The sequence below is a fragment of the Mus caroli genome, unplaced genomic scaffold (assembly GCF_978045245.1).
Source record: "Mus caroli unplaced genomic scaffold, Mus_caroli_1 scaffold_1, whole genome shotgun sequence".
Taxonomy (NCBI): Eukaryota; Metazoa; Chordata; class Mammalia; order Rodentia; family Muridae; genus Mus; species Mus caroli.
This window is the reverse complement of record NW_028227256.1, coordinates 34,109,391-34,127,634: the sequence shown is the minus strand read 5'-3', so window position 1 is coordinate 34,127,634 and position 18,244 is coordinate 34,109,391. Positions and strand designations below refer to the sequence as shown.

The window sequence follows — 18,244 nt, the reverse complement described above, 5'->3', positions numbered from 1 at the left end:
AGTCTACAATGGGGCTTCTTTGGTTTACCATCCACACCGTAAGGGCTGGCAATGTGAAACATAACTTTATTTTCCAAAACAGGGAAAAGATTCATCCTGCCAACAATGAAGATGACGGTGACCTCGACGTGGACTCAGAGGTCGGAGCTTTGGAATGGTTTGTGAGCCATCTCCCAAATGCATGTGTGTCGTGTGTTCTAGAACTTAGGCAGGGAACCAAGAACACACCATTTCAGATTGCTTGTATTTTCTTTATAATGTGACTAAATATATCTCTTCCCTGGTCCCCAAGATAACCCTTTCATTAACTCCTTTGACCCAGTATGTCCCAGGAACTGGGAACTAGGCCTGCCCCTGAGGGTTATGATGCTGGAGAATACAGGTCTATGCCTTGGGGAATCACACAATTCGGTGGCGTGCACATGCAGGGCAGGTGGATTAACAAGCATAAAGCCGTGGGGAGGGTTAGTGCTGGAGGGGTTGAAACAGACACAGAGGCAGAATGGAGAGCCATGTGGGTAGGGAGAGACCCCAACCACGCCTTAGGGACTCATGTAGAGGTCCCTCCAAACAATCATACTGTTCGCCATTATGCTGTGCACCTTCAAGGGTTTGACTGACACTCATAGCACAGAATTCAGCTTTGCCTTTGTTGTTGGCCTGGCTATGTGACTGGGTCAGTTATTGACCTGACTCACATCTATGCCCATAATCTTTTACTTCTCTTTTCTTGTACTAAAACCTGAAGCCCTGGAGGAATCCTTCATTTTATTTAAAAACTGCTTCTCCAGATTCCCCAAGCATACATAAAGAATGGAATGAAAAGCATATGGGGGAAGTGGCAGAGATCTGAAGGATGGCCGTCACCATAGGACACCTCACCTGTCCCAGGCACCTGCTCTCTGTAAGCTCTGGTCTCTGTTCTGATGTCTTGAACTGTGTATTAACTTATTGGATCCTCACACAGTGCCGTGAGTGATTCACACTGGAAATGTCCATCTCATAAACCAAACTCCAAACAGCCAACAATTCCCATGGTGTTCCATGTCTGGAGCCTTTTCTTGAGCCACTTTTAATGGTCATTATATTCTTCCTTTCTACCCACAAACTGCAGGGTAGAAGAAAAATTCACATTACTGAGACCTGTAAGCCAGCCATGGGGACACACATTGCCCCATACCCAGTTCCAAGGGTTAGATACACGCTAGCAATTTTAGGGTGACATAGAGGGAAAGCCCCCAAAAGCCTTGCACAACAAGCCGTGTTTGAGAATTTAGCCGGGTGTGGTGGCGCACGCCTTTGATCCCAGCACTCGGGAGGCAGAGGCAGGCGGATTTCTGAGTTCGAGGCCAGCCTGGTCTACAAAGTGAGTGCCAGGACAGCCAGGGCTACACAGAGAAACCCTGTCTCGAAAAACCAAAAAAAAAAAAAAAAAAAAAAAGAGAATTTAAGTGGCTTTATGTAAGAGACAAGTTAAGAGATCTTGAAGGAGATATAGATCAATGGGAAGATGTCCACTGATTGTGTCTAAATGTCAACTGACAAATGGACCAACAATATGTGGTAAATCCACATAATGGATCACTACCTGCCAAGGAAAGAGAATGAAATACTAGTTTGTTTGTTTTTTAATTAAAATCCATATTACATGATGTAACATGGATGGACATTATGCTTTGTGGAAAAAACCAGACATGGAAGACTATGATTTCATGGAAACTTGAAGAATAGGTAAATCCATAAAGACAGAAAGTAGATTAATTGCCTAGGTTAGAGTAGGGAATTTAGAAAGAAGAGAAATGCTAATAGGCACAGGATGTCTTTTGGGGGTGTTTACAGTTCTAAAATTATATTATGATGGTTCCAAACTGTGGATATAATAAAAAAAATCAATACTTTAAGTGAGTGATCTTTGTAGTATGTAAATGATTTCTTTAAAAGAAATAATATCCCATCTATAATTTAAAATACCCTAAAATACAGAATTAATAATATCTGCTATGAGAAATTGACTAAACACAATACAAACATAATATATAAACCAAAATATAAACACAATTAAAGGGAGAAATGTCAAAACAGCGTGCTCATCATCACCATCACCACAGCCACAAGACCACCACTACCCCATTATGGTAGTTTAATTGGAATGTCCCACATAGGATTATATGTTTGGACACTTGGTTTCCAGCAGATGATACTATTTGAGGAGGTCTTTAAGGTCCAGGCTTACTGGAAGAAACATGCCACTGGAGTGGACCTTGAGAGTATGCAGCACCACCCCACTTCTAGCCTCTCTCTGCTTGATGCTCTGGCTGCATGCCTGCTCCTGTTGCTGCCTGCCTGTTTCTGTTGCTGCCTGCCTGCTCCTGTTGCTGCTATGCCTGTTACTATTGCAGCCATGCCTGTTCTTCTTGCAGCCATGCCTGTTCTTGCTGCAACCATGCCTGTTGCTGTTGCTGCTATGCCTGCTTCTGTTGCTGCCTGCCTGTTTCTGTTGCTGCCTGCCTGTTACTGTTGCAGCCATGCCTGTTCTTGTTGCTGCCTGTTTGCTCCTGTTGCAGCCATGCCTGTTTCTGTTGCTGCCTGCCTGTTACTGTTGCAGCCATGCCTGTTCTTGTTGCAGCCATGCCTGTTCTTGTTGCAGCCATGCCTGTTCTTGTTGCTGCCTGCCTGTTACTGTTGCAACCATGCCTGTTCTTGTTGCTGCCTGTTTGCTCCTGTTGCAGCCATGCCTGTTCCTGTTGCTACCTGCCTGTTCCTGTTGCAGCCATGCCTGCTCCTGTTGCTTCCTGCCTGTTCCTGTTGTAGCCATGCCTGCTCCTGTTGCTGCCTGCCTGTTACTGTTGTAGCCATGCCTGTTCTTGTTGCTGCCATGCCTTCTCACCATGATGGACTCCCTTCATTCATATAAGTTAGTTTTGGTTGTGATGTTTTATCGAAGCAACAGAAAAGTAACTGATAAAATCAATACCACCCCTGCAATCATACCCACCACCACCACCATGACAATTTGAGAATGGACTATGCTAGACACTGCACTACAAACATTTACTGGTATCGACCAATTTAATCCTACCAATAACTCTATGAGGTAATATCAGTGCTATTTACTTTCCAGATTGGTGTGCTGGGGTAAAGAATTTACACAGCCAGGACTACTTAGTTAACCAGTATTAATCTAATGATGAGTTTTTGGGTTTAATCCCCAACTCTTGAGATCCAAGGGTAGTTTCTGGGAGCAATAAATGTCATGATATCCTCTACCTGCTCACAGGGTCCCAAAGGACATCTCAGGTCTTAGATAAGGTATATCAGGGTGTCCTGGGACGTGCTCAGGGCTGAGATGAGAAGGGGATAAAGTGAGGGTCTTTACAGAGTGTGTGGAATCTGAAGCCCAGGCTTGCCCCAGTAGTAAGATGGAGGGAGTGTGCTTGAATTCGGAGAGTTCAGTTGTTTCCTGAGGAAAGGGTGGTGGTGAGATCTCCGCTCCTCTAAACTCTATGCATTTTCATAACAGAAGCCAGAGGCTTCCAGATGCCAGCTGCAGAGTTTCAATTCCTGCCTGGGAAGAGAAATGAGTGCTGTTTCCAGGAACAGGAAAGGACTTAAGGGGGTGGGGGTGTGAAAGAGAATGCTCTGAAACCGAACAAGATTACCAATTACAGTTGTTAGTCCAAGAGGCAGAGAGGCCTGTCTTATGCTTAGGACGGGTCTTGATCTTCTCCAGAGACGACTGGAGCTGCCAGGGTCCTGGGCTTCTCAGGTCCAAGTGTACTCACAAGGCTTTGTAGTAAGAGCTGGCTGTTTGAATTGGCATTACAAGAAGAAAAAGTGGTTCCCAGCTTTTACTAGAGTCAGGGAGTCACCCCATTGCTGCTCTTTTGAGAACTACTGTCTTTCTTGCCCAGACCCCGTACTAATAAGGCCAGGCCAGGAACCTCTCAGAACCCTCTCCAAGGGTGACTTCTTCATCCAACTACAGGAGGCATCTGTTGCTAACTAGCCTTTGGGATATGATTACGAAAGGAATCTGTTGCCATGGTTGGAAATACTGAGTCGGGACAGTGACATGGCTTGGTGGGTAAAGAGGATTGCTGCCAAGTCTGAAGACCCGAGTTCATATGTCAGAGGGAAGGAACAGACTCCCCCAACAACCAGATGGAAATATTACTTAAGATTTGCCCACGCTGAGATTCAGAATGGCTAAATGGCCCATCCCAAGTCACCCTGTGGCAGAGCTAGGCTGAAGTGGCAAAAGCTTGTCTGACTTTAACTCCTCCACTGTAGAGTGATAGTTCAAGATGAAGATGTAAGTCCTGCAGATGACAGAGGGGGTTCTGGGAGTTCACTGCCACGTGGGGTGTGGCCTCTGTGAAGGGTGCTGCATGACTAATGGGGAGATTTCACTGTCTCAAATGTCAAGGCATCATTCTGAAGCACCTGGAGGCACATGCTCAGGCCTTGTCTAGGTTGATACTTGGAAGATCATCGGAGCCAGCTGGCCACTCAGCCAAGACTCTGAGCCTTCCCTCCCACAGTTCCTTACTGCCTCAGATGCGGCTTTTCCAAGTCTGTTCAGTTACCACAAATGAACCAGAGGTCCCTTCTACCGTGTCCACCATTCACTGATTCAGAAATGGCTCAAGGACTCGGCAGCTGCTAGGGGCTCACCTAGGCCGTGGATATATAGCTGGAACCAGACAGAGCCTGGCACTTAGGATAGGGAGGATCTTGATGAGTTTGGGATGAATGAATGAATGAATGAATGGACAACCCTCTAAGCATGGCTGCAAGGTCTTTCTGAAAGATGGCTCTAATCATATGTCTCTTCTCAGGAACCCATGATGTAGAGTCGCAATATACCATAGCATCAATGCTGCATGAGCCCCAGGTTAACCTCCCACCTCCTGACCAGCCGCCCACTTCCACTTTGCAGGCACCTCCCCCTAAGAGAATCCTTTTGCTTTTCCTCAACTTCAACTTGCAGTTACTCTCAAGGTGACCTTCCCTGAGAGAACCTCTGACAGGAACAATCTTCAACATCTATTTAGCTTCAGGGTTGTTGCTGTGTCTACTTCAGTCCAGAAAGCAGGCCACTCACAGGTGCTGTAAGCTTCCTCTCTCTCACCACTCAGAGAAGTTCCCCAGGGTAGAGATTGTGCCTGCTTAATTAATTTAATTCTGTTTCTCTCACTGAACTTTGTTTTGCACTAAGGAATCATCAGTATGAAATAAGAGAGGCCAGAGTGAAGCCCCAGGGTGTGTAATTCGGGGAGTGGCATAGAGAAAAAGACCCATCTCAACCTTCGGTAGAGGGTGGGAGTGGGGGGTAGTGAGTGTTCAAGTGGCAGCATACTGGGGAGGGGGGTGTCAGAGCAAGGTTCTGGGGCCTGGTTATTGTTATCTTTCAACTCCTGTAGGAAGCTGGCAGCCAGAGAGATCTTCCAGAACTAGAGAAGAGAAGAACCTGCGCAGCTTCCAACTGTTTACCTCTGGGTACCATGGCAACCTGAGACTGGTCACCATAGCAACCCCATTCTTAACCAGAAGCACATCCTGCAGCTGACAGTGAATGAGAACAGAAAAGGCATAAAATCAGGTGCATCAGAGGCAAGAAGCACACAAAGTCCTGGCCAAAACCCCAAGGAAAGTGACTGAGATCTTGTGCCATACAGACAGCCGTCAGAGAGCAACCATTTCTGGCATCAAGGACCACAGAGGACCCCCTCGGGAGTGAAAAAGAGGTTGAGGAGGAAAAAGAATCAGAACAAGGGGCCGGGCGTGGTGGCGCACGCCTTTAATCCCAGCACTTGGGAGGCAGAGGCAGGTGGATTTCTGAGTTCGAGGCCAGCCTGGTCTACAAAGTGAGTTCCAGGACAGCCAGGGCTATACAGAGAAACCCTGTCTCGAAAAAACCAAAAAAAAAACCAACCAAACAAAAAAAGAATCAGAACAAATTTCACATTCATCTCCATTGACACCAGAGGATCCCTCAGACCTCAGCTGAAATCTCTACTATGCTCTGCATGATATGACTAAATTTCCTACAGCCAGAATTTTAGCATAGAAGTTTGGTTTGATCATGACATGCACCTCCCGCTCTAGGTCCAACTTTTGCCAGGCTCCCTTTCCCATGGGTTCTCTCTTTGGGAGGTGTGGGCACCAAAGCACACTGCACTGGGTGAGTGCCATGGCTGGACAACTACATCGCTGCTTGTTTTAATGAGTGATGCTGTATGGGGTAGAAGATGATGACCCACAGAGAATGTTGGCACAGAGCTGGGCTCCCTGCTATGGGATGGTGTTTGAACCCAGGTGGCAGGCACTGTCTAAAGCTTTGAGGGATTGGGAATGGTGAAGCAGACCCCAGTCTCAGCCCAGAATAAGAACGGATGATGATCGCCCATAAGGAACAGTCCAGCTTCTGGAGAGAGGTTACTCAGGGTAGAGCTACAGGGAGAGCCCTGAGCAAACAGGTCTCACCTGTGAGGCTGTTTCACCAATGCCTGCTTATCCAAGGCTGCAGACTCCACACCTCTCTGCTTAAGTCTCCTTCTTGAAGGAGGCAAGCTGTGCCTATGAAGACGCTTGCTTCTGAAGATCAAAGTCCCAACAGCATCAGAGAGGGAGATGATGAGAAAACAAAACAAAGCAAAGCAAAGCAAAGCAAAGCAAAGCAAAGCAAAGCAAAGCAAAGCAAAGCAAAGCAAAGCAAAGCAAAACAAAACCAAACCAAACCTGGATCAGCTCTTTCCACTTCCTAGCTCCACAGTCCCAGCCCAGGGTAGCCAGTAGATTGGCAACCTGAGGTTGTCAAGGGTGGACTGGGTGTGGAGGAGGGCGTGGGAGACAAGAGGGAGTGCATAGTTATTAAGGAAATTCTGAGGACTAAGCCAGACACTTTATCAGATAAGCGGATTTTAAGGGATCAGGGGCCACCAACCCTGGCCACTAAGCCTTCTGGCCCTGTGGCTAAGTCCGGTATAATTTTTTCATTAAAAAACAAAAAAGAGGCTTTCTTCTTAAGTAAACTTTTCACTCCTTCCTCAGTCCACCTGACTCTTTGTCTTTCTAGGCTGAGTAGGGTTTGGAAGAGCAGCTCACATCCCCTGCACGCTGCCTCAGGGTGACGCCTTCCAAATCTTTGACCCGAGTGTCCCCGGCGCGGTTTTGGCGCTGGGAGGCACTAATCCGGTGAGCCAGAGGGACGAGATGGACTTTGAGCCCCTTCCTGATTTAATGGCAGTGAAGATGCTGCCTCTGAGTACAGTGTGGCTGGAGAACGTATGGCCGGACCCGGTCCTGTGGCGGTAAAGTCAGACCAGCTCTTTCTGTTTGGTTACTCGATGGCTTAGCGGGCTTAGCTCAGTGAGTTTGCAGAAAGGGGATGCTTATGGGGAGCACCGAGTACGCTTGCTCTTGTTCCAAGCACACTGGAGGGTGTCCCATATGTCTGCAGAGACAGGTAGGAAGGGACCTGTTTCAGCACCGTGGGCTGCGGACAGCGCCACGCCACTCACACCAGGACCAGCTTGGACCTGGAGCCCGGATCCAGCCCAGAATCTCTGTTCCCAGTGCAGTGGCCCAGCAACTTCCAGCTCAACCCCCCTTGACTCCTTACCCTGTCAAAGTTTGGGCTTCTTGGTGCGCCTGGATCTGGAAGAGCGTCTCCTTCCTCTCTCTCTCTCTCTCTCTCTCTCTCTCTCTCTCTCTCTCTCTCTCTCTCTCTGTCTCAGCTCCGGGCAACAACAGCCCGGACTTCTTTCTCTTGCTCTTCAGCTCCCTGTCTCTGGCATGGTCTTCTGGGGCCAGCAGGTGGAGTAACTCTGTTGCATCCTTTGACTGAGAGTCAACTGAGATGCCTGGGATTCAAAGGAAGTCTGGAAAAAGGCAGAAGCCACACTTGCTTGTATTCAGAGGAGAGGGAGGAGGAGGAGGAGAGGGAGGAGGAGGAGGAGAAGGAGGAGGAGGAGAGGGAGGAGGAGGAGGAGGAGGAGAGGGAGGAGGAGGAGGAGAGGGAGGAGGAGGAGGAGGAGGAGGAGGGAGTAGGCAGGAAGCAGGAAGCAGGAAGCAAGAAAGTAATAGTCCAGCTGTCAACTTTGGACTTTTCTTCTGATCTCAAGTGGCCACCACAGACAGCTTCCAGTAGCCCACACTAAGTGAGGACAGTAAAGATCGGGAGGCTTGAAGTTTAAGGGGTGTGTGTGTGTGTGTGTGTGTGTGTGCTACAGTCATCTACAATGTACAATTATACAATCTACACTCTTAGTGGTGCTTTTAGAAACAAGTTTCTCTTGGGATGCATATTCTTGCAGTTTTTAGTTTCTTCTACCACACTATATTCTAGACCAGTGGTTCTCAATGACCCTTTCACAGGGGTCACATATCAGATCTCCTTCACATCAGGTATTTACATTACTATTTGTAATGGTAGCAAAATTATAGTTAGTAGCAATGAAAATGATGTTATAGTTGGTGTTCACCACAACATGAGGAACTGTATTAAAGTGTTGCAGCATTAAGAAGGTTGGGAACCGCTGCTCTAGACTCACAGAACCAAAATTTAAAACCCACCAACCAGCTAGCAGTCCCTACTCTGTATTGAATTCAGAGGGATTTAAGCTCTCCTTGGAGATAAGAGGTTTTTGGTTATTTTTTTTTTCAATAAGCCTGTGCAGTTCCAGAAACTAGATTTATGCACAGAGGTACAGGTGAGCAGGACAATGTTGTTAAGAATGGTGACCTATGGGGCAGAATATTTGCCTAGCATATGTGAGACCTTGCTTCAATCTCCAGCTGGAAAGAGGCAGAGGAAGAGAGAGGGAGGAGAAAAAAGGGGAGGATAAGGAAGGGGAAGAGGAGGAAGGAGAGGAAGGGGAGAAGGAAGAGGAAGAAAAGGAGGAGGAAGAAGGGAGGGGAGGAGGGAGGAGGAGGGAAAGGAGGAGGGAGGAAGAGGAGGAAGATGAAGAGAGGAGGAGGAGGAAGAGGAGGAGGAGAAGGGGAGGAGGAGGAAGGATTGACTCCCACCTCTCCATCACTGACAGTTGCCATCTCTGGCTCTGAACCCCTGGAGCAGGTCCCAGGGACAGACTGAGCCTTTTCGTCTGACAAGAACAGGGTAGTGTCTTGAGTTCCAGGCTCTCATGACCAATACCAAAAAGGGGAAAAAAAAAACCAACCCAAAAGCAGATTCTACAGCAACCAGCTCACTGGAACTTCTCCAAGGAGCTTCTATGAAATTTCCTGGAAATACCCATCAAAATTGCCTTTCCATGTAGCAGATCATCTTCTTCATTCGCACCATACTCAAAGGAGAAGTTGAAGCCCATAGCCCTCACTTGAAAAATAAGAATTAGGAAAAATAGATAAGTATGCACACGTGTGCCCCTGGACACTCATCATAAAAATGGGAAACAAAGCTGGGCGTGGTGGCGCACGCCTTTGATCCCAGCACTCGGGAGGCAGAGGCAGGCAGATTTCTGAGTTTGAGGCCAGCCTGGTCTACAAAGTGAGGTCCAGGACAGCCAGGCTACACAGAGAAACCCTGTCTCGAAAAACCAAAAAAAAAAAAAAAAAAGGGAAACAAAGCCTAGAAAAAAAATTATCTGAAGAAACCTCAGGCTTGTTTAGTTTCAAGAGATTCAGATAAAGAATGAGCAGAAATGTAAAGGAACGAAACAGAGCTGAAGCCAGTTGTGGCAGCACAGGCCGATTGACGTCGGAGGGCAGGCTGTGCCTTAGTCACTATGGCTCAGAATTCCAGAAGACAAAATGACAAGGACAAACAAAACAGGCCCAAGGCAAGAAACAAACAAGCAAACTAAACCCTAATCAAACAAATGGAAAACATTTCAAGTCTAAGCCATGAACATGGGTGGGGTAGAGACTGCTTGTTTTACCGTTTATGTTCTAAGAAGGAACTTGAAATTAATCCAATACAGGAGAAAACATACATTTGTAAGACTTGACTTCATCGGGAGGCTTAGTGTCCACATACTGGAGAATTTCTGATGCATCTTGTGCAACTGTTTTATCAGGAAATGATTCATTTTCTCCTAATACCGGTGATTCAAGCGACAAATTGAAGCTGCTCTTCACTGGCTCATCCTCGGGGAAGGCAGGAAGCAGATGGGTGTCTTCTGTTGTCTGGGGATGTTTTAGAGCTCTAAACGAATTTTAAAACCCCAGTTAGGAAAGTGAAGTGGTTACCACGGTATGACTCTTGAAAGTCCCCTTGTCTGCTGCTTTCTGAAGTGCACACCACTTCTAAGCCTCTAGGAGAGGTGCAGAAAATAAGACCTTTTGGAACTCTCAGTGAAATGGAGAGGTTAACTGCCTCTAATAGAGGGAGACAGAACAGTTGGTGCAGGTCTGGGCATGTAGCTGGCCCTTAGGTATCAATGTGTGTGGCACTAGTTATTTCTGAAGAACTTACGCTACTGGGGGGAAAATGGAACAGATAACCTGGGGCAGGCAATGAGTAGACAAAGACCGAGGGGGTGTTTCTGTGTATTTGACTGCAGCGGCATCTAGTAGCAAAGTCCCAGGACACAAAAGGTCCAGGTTTGGCTCAAGACCTACTCAAGTGTTGTGTCATTTGAGTACCTGTGGCATTGCCTAAAGAATGACAATGTGAGGGAGGAATGGCCAGCCCCTGATCATTTAGAAATTGTCTATCTTCTGTGCACATGTAGGATGCAGTCAGTGCCAAGCCATCCCAGGGGAGTTAATGGGAAATCCCAACTGCCCTATGGCACCAAGAGACCCAGGAAGGAGATCTTCAGAAACTCCCAAGTTGAGTGTCAAAGCAGATCACCGTGAAAAGGGAACAATGGAGAAAGTGTGGCTTCCTTCTTCTGACAGGGCAGTGAGATTGGGAACACAGGGAGCAGTTGAGGCCTGAGCAGGCTTAAGCCTCAGGCAGGCCATGCCAGGGAGTCAGAGAAGGGTCTGTGAGGGCTCAATGCAGCACTGAGCCACCTGGAGCAGAGGGAAGTTAGAATGAGGGTCCCTGGCATGACCCGTTCTATTCAGCTGTGAGTTAGATGTTAGTGACAGGATGGGCCGTAGCCACGCCCAGAGGGCTTGGCTGGGATCATAAGTAAGCACATGTGTGATTCAGGGGGACATCCTGTTGATTCTTAGTTTTTGAAATTTAGGGTAAGCATAATGGCCTGCATCATCTTCTGAGATTTGTTGTTATCAATAGCAAATATTAGGTTAGTAGGATTCAGAAGTATCTTGTGTGGCTTTCATTTTATCCATTATTTCATTTACTTCCTTTTAATTTCATTCATATTATTTCGATTTCATTGTGTAATAAATACGTGTTCTGCTCGCATGTATGCATATGTGTGCACAGGTGCCCATGCCTGTTTGCATGTATGGAGACCAGGGGTTATTGCCAGGTGTGGTTCTCTATCTCTATCTGTGGCCTCCCTTCCCCCAGCCTGGAACCTGCTTGCTCAAGGGTGGAGCTACCTGCTCATTCGTCCTGCCACGCCTACTGCTGGACCCTGCCTTTGCTGCCTGGAGGCACACACGTGTTCGTCCTGCTACTGGACCCTGAGTTACTTGGCGGGAAGTTGGGTTCCCTCCCCCTTCCTTTATAACTGAGTGTCTGAAAATAGTAAAATTGAGCCTTGATCAGAACGTTTGTTGTCTTGGCTCCATTCTTTCTTTCGCCCCGTCTAGATTCCTCTCTTTTCAGATCGAACTGCCATTCTCAGTTGAACCGTTCGTGTTGTGGACTGCGGGCAGGCCGCAACATCTATCCACCTTATTTTTGAGGCAAAGCGTCTCATTGAATCTGGGGCTCACTTTTTGACCGGATTGGCAGGCTAGCAATGTATGGGAATCTCTGCCTCAACAAGTGCTGGGAGCACAAGTGCAAGTTGCTGTGCCTAACTTGCACAGGTGCTAGAGATGCAAACTCAGCCCTCAAACTCCTGTAGCATCATCTTCCCAGTGCCTATATAATTCATCATTGCTTACTCTGTGTGCAATATATATTGCGTAAAAAAAAAAAAAAAAAAAAAAAACAGGAGAAAGACAATTAATGTTTTTACCATTCTAATTATGTGAAATCTTTCTAGTTCAAACCAATTTAGATGTGCCAAAGACCTGGTACTTACAGGTGAAGGCTGACTCAAAGCACCCAAGTTGTGCCCCTGGGTGGGCCAAAGCACAGGTGTTCCTGCCGGGGCCTCACGGCTCCTCTGGCTGTGTAGAAGAGCACACAATCTGATAGGGGAGTAACTAGATTAGCAGGAGATGAGCAACACTCTAAGCAGATGAGCTCAGCTAGCGGCCAGGGGAGGGGCAGTGGGCTAGTCCAGGGAGAGGGTCTGGATCCGTGGTTGGCTGGTGATAAGGCAGCTGGTGAATTCAAGTGTTTTATGAGAAACAGCAGTATGTCAGTTTTTGCTGTGTGTGTGTGTGTGTGTGTGTAGCCTATTTTCCCCACTCTTTCTCAGGAAGCAATAACAATAATGTCTATTTCTCATATTTAACTGGCAGTTTGAAAGACAGAATTAAAATACAATTAATGAGATGGGATAGTTAAAATTCCATCAATGTCCCAGGGGCCTGAGAAGGACCTTGGGAACATGGGAGCTAACCTGCCTTGTCTCCAGGGAATGCCCTGCCTGTACTTCCAGGCCTGCCTTGCCCAGTGGCCAGGAAGAGGGTATCATAAGGCCTCAACATCAGCCCTTCCACCCCACCCAAAATTCTAGTATCTGGCCACCAATGCCAGCAGAACTTCATATTTTCCAATTTTGATCCACTTAAAAATGCAAATAACCCCAGGAGATACAGTCCAGATAAAGGATCTAAGCCTCTCGATTAGAAAGGCTGAGGAATATTGGCCATGATGCTGGGAGGATGGGGTGGTGAGCCTGCCATATGGGGAACAAGTAGGATCGGAGCATGCAAGCATCCAGATGAAAGACACTGAACAAGTGTCACCCCAACACAACTAAACCCTGGGTGTCTCTGGAGCTTTCCTCTGAGCTCCAAACCTCTATTTTCCTCCCACACATAGGACAGCTACCCTTCCTAAGCATTAAAGCTGGCAAGGTTGTGACGGATGCCAACTGTTTGGGTGACTTGTCTTGTGGGTGTGAGCAGTGTTCTCACTAAATGAGATGTGCTCAGCCACACTCAGCCCTCCACCATCCGCATGGCCATGGATAAACGTGTGGAGTCTGTTGAGCATCTTGTGTATATACGATGTTTATGATGTATATGTGGGGGCATGGGGTGTGCTTACCATGGTTCATGTATAGAACTCACAGGGAAATCTTAGTTATCCGTTCTCACTTCCCACCTTCTCTGAGGCAGGATCTCCTTGTCTCTGCACATGCCAGGTTGGCTGGCCTGTGAGCGGTTAAGGGCTCTGCCTTCTTTGCCTCCCATCTCATCACAGGAGCACTGAGATTGCAGGCTCACACTACCATGCCTGGCTTCTGAGGATTTGAACTTAGATCCTCACTCTTGTAGAGCAAAGCTTTATTCACGGAGCCATTCCTCCAGCTCCTCCTACACCTGACACCGGGACTCGCTGTGTAGCCCTGGCTGGCCCCGAGCTCAAGTAACGGGATGATAGGTGTGCACCCCATACTTGGCTTATTTTGCACATTTCAGCGTGGAGAAGAAGTGCAGTTAGCACTTCCATGAAATACAGTGAAGAAAGGTTATTAATCGACTCCAAATTTGCTGAGTACCTTCAATGGTGGGCTGAAGGTATAAACCAAGAAACCGAGTAACAGGAGCGAACTGAGATTCTAAACGGCAGTCCCTAGCGACAGGAAGAAGAGACTAGGTTTAGCCGACAGCCTCACTTGATGCTGTCTCTTTAGAGAGCTGGCAAAGGGCAGTGAGGAAGAAGGCTGGTTTAAGGCAAGCACTTGGCAGAGGAAGCTACTCCTGGCCCAGTTCCTTTCTTGTTAACATACCTGAATTCTTTTCCTTTCAATTGCTACATTTACAATACAATGTTGCATTGCTGGGTGTGGACTCTTCAGCACTCAGAAGGCAGAGGCAGAAGGATCTCTATGAGTTCAAGGCCAGACTGGTTTACTTTGTAAGTTCCAGGAGAGCCAGGACTATGGAGAGAGACCCTGACTCAACACGGGCACGTGTGCGCGCACACGCACACGCACACGCGCGCACACACACCCTTTATGTTAGTAATCACAATGTTAGTAATCATGGAACATTAAATATCTCCTTCCCGACTGGGTCATCCTAGCACTCCAAAGGTTTTCAGCCATACCCTACTGGACCATGGTTTTGAGTTGGGGTTAAGATGGCTCCAAAACGAGTCCCAGGCAGGCCTGAGCTACATAATGAAACCCTGTCTTGAAAGGGAAACATTGATCTAATAAATCAATTGTATGTGTTCTGTGTTTCTTCATAGGCTCATGCACCACGATAGCAACAATGATATATACATAATTTTGCTGCTCAAATTTGATTAGCTTTCATATCCTGATAAACAGCTCCTCATGAGTGTTGGCTCTGGCCAAACAAATTATCACTGACCATAATTATGTTCAAATGGATTACAAAATAGAACAAAATTTTAAAAATGTTGAATTTTAAAAAACAGATTTATTTATTACTATGTATGCAGTGTTCTGCCTGTTTGTATGCCTGCACATCAGCAGAGGGCACCAGATTTCATTATTCATGGTTACAAATCACCATGCGGTTGCTGGGAATTGCATCTAGGATCTCTGGAAGAGCAACCATTGCTCTTAGCTCTGAGCTATCTCTCTAGCCTCCCAATTGTTGATTTTAAAATATATGGTATAATTGTGTGTGTGTGTGTGTGTGTGTGTGTGTGTGTGTGTGTGTATGGGTGCTTGTAGAGACCAAAAGGTGTCAGATTCCCTAGAGCTGGAGTTATAGGTGCCTATGAGTTGCCTGTCGTTCGTGCTGGCAACTTGAATTTTGATCCTTGTAAGAGAAAAGGTCCTTTAAATGCTGAGCCACTTCTCCAGACCAACTTCTGACCATTTCATTCAGACCTTTGTTTGCATTATTTCCCATTTCCCTTCCCCTCCACAACCATCTTTAACACCTACATTGGACCCTCTCTTTATCTCCCGGGGACAGAGTCACTCCAAGGACATAAACACGCAAACTTAGATGTTCTGGCAATTCCTATGAACACCAGTCACCTCCCAGTCTCAGAACATATATTAAACTAACATCTACTTTATCTTCAAAGGTAATGCATAAACAGAGCCGATTAAGGCTGTAATTTGCATCTTAATAGGAGGAAGTTAACGGTTCTCTTGTCTGTTTCTTACATTGAAGGATAGGTTGTAAATCTTCTAGTCACGTCCCACTAACATTCAAATTTTGATAGTTTCCCTTCCAGTGCTCAGGAGATTTTAATGTAATCCTAACAGACCTTTTATTGTTCTTTTAAGAAACCATCTCCCCACCCCCATCTGCTTGAGTCCCGATAAATATTGTTCATGTGATTTGAGGACATTTTACACTTTCCTCCTTAGTTCACTCATTGAAAGCCTAGAAATGCGGACTTCTAACTAGATGATGTCTATTCTTTCTTTGGTGCACTTTTGTGTTTTGTATTGTAGGAATTTGTATTCCTAATACAATTTAATGTTTAATATAATTGGGCTTATTTTGATATAAGGTCTACACAATTTAACTTGAAGTTTCTTTAAATTTAAGCTAAGTTAAATTTAATGTGAGACAAAAAAGGTAAAGAAAGGAGAGAAAGAAAGAAAGAAAGAAAGAGAAAATGAATTCTTCTATTCTAGAATCTTCCAAGAGAATTCTGGGAAGGTCACCTATCTAATGACTTATTCATCCCATTCCTTAGCTGCACTGTCAGGTGAAATCCATTGTTTCCTGGTTTCAGATTCACCCTTCATTATACCCCATAGCAATGGGCAGAATTTCTAGAAGACTTTCTTCCTTTTAGTGTTGAAATTTCTCAGTAGAGGACACTGGTGCGACAGGAAGCAGAAAGGGGCTCCCCTGTTGTTTCTGGGGTGCAAGCATTAGTGAGAAAGCAGAAAGGAGGAGACATAGGCCCTGTTCTGGCCAGCAGCTGGAAAGCACAGTCCTCTGATGGTGCTCAGCCTCAGCCTTTGTATTGAAGTCCTGGTACGGCAGCTGTAGCTCTCACCTGTATCAGTGTCTCAAATCCCTCTGCTTGCATGTGGCCCCTCCCCAGTTTGCCTTCCAATCTTTTGGAGCTGCAACCCTTCCAACATAAAGGCTGCAGCCCAGGTGAGCTGCTTCCAGCTGGCTCAGTAACTGCAGGTCAGCTCTGGTCTGGGTTAAGCAGCTAACTTCCCCTTGGTCCATTGGGCTGCAAAGATGCCCATTTCACTGACATCTGTGCAAAGCCTTGAGGAAGGTCCTGTTTCAAGTCTGTTTGGCTACTTTTTCCAGCTCTAGGATACCATGAAGAATTCTTATATCTTATTGTCACTTTAAAAAAACATAGTTTGGGAGAGGGTATAGGGGACTTTCGAGATAGCATTTGAAATGCAAATGAAGAAAATACGTAATAAAAAATTGAAAAAAAAAACATAGTTAATTTTATTCTAATCTAAATCATAGTGTAGTTTCTATGGTACACTCCCCACAGCCTAGAATATCTTCTTTTTAATAAAAAGAAGTGTGAGAAACCATTTCTTCTTTTAAAAAAGATTGATATTTTATGTATGTGAGTGTTTTGCCTCCATGTATGTAAGTATACCAATGCATACAGAGCCTTCGGAGGCCCGAGAAGCAGGTTGAATCCTCTGGAACTGGAGTTACAGATGTTTGTGAACTGTCACATGGGTGCTCAGAACTGAAATGGAATCTTCGATAAGAGCAGCAAATGCTTTTAACTGATGAGCCATCTCTCCAGCCCAGGAGCCTTTTCTAAAAAAACAAAAACAAAAACAAAAACCGCAGTTTGGGCTTTTGGGTTGTATGGTTTATTTCACAAAGTTCAACACCCATTCGTGTGTGCCCGTGTGTGGGTATGCACATGTGTATGGGTGTGCACATGTGTGTGTGGGTGCTGTTGTTGCTGCTTTAACTAAGCAAATTCGGAATAGAAGGAAACATCTTTAGCTGGATGAAAGTCTTTTAGGATGTTAATATCATGCTTGATTTGGAAGCAGATCAGGAACAATGCCTCTGCTTAACTCTGCACTGACATTCCTAGCAAATACAATATAGAGAAACAGCAAAGGCTTTGAGGTGAGGAGAAGATAGTATGTGGAAAACCTGAGCAGTATATCAAAACTGGAAGCAGTAAGTGAATCTCACAAGTCAGTTAATACATAGATCTCAGTTGTTCTATAGTCTAAGGACACACAATAGAAAGTGAAGCTTAAACATACCCTTTTCACAGGACTGAGCACATCAGTCCCCTAAGGGTGAACCCAGCACTCGCTCAGGATAGAACCACATTTGCATATTATGGAGGGTGTTGTGAAGTCTCAGAAACTAACAGATGTCTTTCTTCCACACTGAGCTGCTGAGTCCATGGGATCCCTGCCAATAGCCCGGTGGGCGTTTCTGAAGAAACTGCATTCTGAAACTTCATATGAGATCAAAGGAGACAGTTACAAAAACCACCTTGAAAGAGAGGAGCACAGCTGGAGGATTTAGTGTCAGATTGCAAGATTCTGGATGAAGCTACAAATAGTCCAAGCTGAGTGTTAGTGTCTTAAGAAACAGACTAGTCAAGCAAAACAGAAATCTAGAAAAATATCCATATATATTCATATAATATATTCATAATCATATATTCGTATATATTCAACTGATTTTGATAAATGTCCTGAGACAGGTTGTCACACAAATGGAGATGTACCTGAGAAGAGGGAATGTCAATTAAGGAGCTGACTCCATCAGATTGGCCTTGTGGGCAAGCCTGTTGGGGCATCTTCTTGATTTCTGATTGATGTGGGAAGGCCCAACCCACTGAAGGTGGTACCTCTGTGGGTGGTCCTGGGCTGTATAAGAAAGGTAGTTGAGCAGACCAGGGAAACAGGCCAGATTGTTTCACCAGGATCTCTGCTTCAGTCCTGCCCTGGCTTCCCCTGATGAGGGCCTGTAACCTGTAAGCCAAATAAACCCGTTTCTCCACAAGTTGCTTTTGATAATGGTATTTATCACAGAGTAAGAAAGTAAACTATGATGTAAGTCATGGAAAGGGTCCTAAATATATTGGATAGGCATAGATAAAAGT

At 45.9% G+C, this 18,244-nt stretch overlaps 1 protein-coding gene across 1 annotated transcript in view; it reads right to left on the bottom strand.

The window, feature by feature from the left end:
• The window catches only part of Cnga3 (cyclic nucleotide gated channel subunit alpha 3), a 44,008-nt gene extending 36,305 nt beyond the window's left edge, over positions 1–7,703 (bottom strand). The window contains exon 1 of the mRNA XM_085836520.1: positions 7,625–7,703. The gene's annotated coding sequence lies outside the window, so the exon portion shown is untranslated. The remainder of the gene's footprint in view (positions 1–7,624) is intronic.
• Positions 7,704–18,244: the final 10,541 nt, after the last annotated feature.